General features: G+C 72.8%; 1 protein-coding gene across 1 annotated transcript in view; it reads left to right on the top strand.

The window, feature by feature from the left end:
- Positions 1–311: 311 nt before the first annotated feature.
- The window catches only part of OSMR (oncostatin M receptor), a 43072-nt gene continuing 42762 nt past the window's right edge, over positions 312–621 (top strand). The window contains exon 1 of the mRNA XM_008066518.2: positions 312–570. The gene's annotated coding sequence lies outside the window, so the exon portion shown is untranslated. The remainder of the gene's footprint in view (positions 571–621) is intronic.

The raw sequence follows: 621 nt of genomic DNA on the forward strand, positions 1-621 counted from the left end.
ACTTCTATTTTGCCCGAAGATTTTCTGCGGGCGAGCCCAGGATGCGGCCCCTGGCGTGGGATAACGAGTGGCGGAGGGGGATGACACGGCTCCAGGTCTCTTCGGTCGCTCGGCTCCCCCCGATCCCCGGTGCGCCCGGGTGGCGCTGGCGCGCGCGGGGCCGGCGGAGTTTTCGGTTTCCACTTTTCCTCTCCAGGCCTCTCCCACTTCCTTCTCCCACCGGCTCCCTCCCGCCCGCCAAGTTCGGGGCGCCTCCCGCAGGGTCCCGGCCGCCTCCTCCCGGGACCACAAGAAAAAAAAAAGGGGGGGGGGGAGGCGAATTCCTGTGGTCCCAGGAGTGCCAAGAGTGCGCAGCAAGACGGGAAATTGCAAAAGTCCTCACCCCTCCGCCCGCCCCCGCGGTTTTCCCGTAACTCCCGCCCCCGGGCGCTCGCCCCGCAGCTGATTCATAGCCCCGGCCGGCCCGGGCCGTCTCTGCACGTCCGCCCCGGCGTCCACACCGGCGTCCGCACCGGCGCCCCCCGCGCCGCGGAGGACTCGGCCCGGCTCGCGGAGCCCGTCGCCGGCCGCGTGAGTACCCTCGGCCGGCCGGCCGCCCGCCCGCCCGGCCGGCCCGCGCTG

Source organism: Carlito syrichta, unplaced genomic scaffold, assembly GCF_000164805.1.
Source record: "Carlito syrichta isolate Samal-C Ts95f unplaced genomic scaffold, Tarsius_syrichta-2.0.1 Scaffold308993, whole genome shotgun sequence".
Taxonomy (NCBI): Eukaryota; Metazoa; Chordata; class Mammalia; order Primates; family Tarsiidae; genus Carlito; species Carlito syrichta.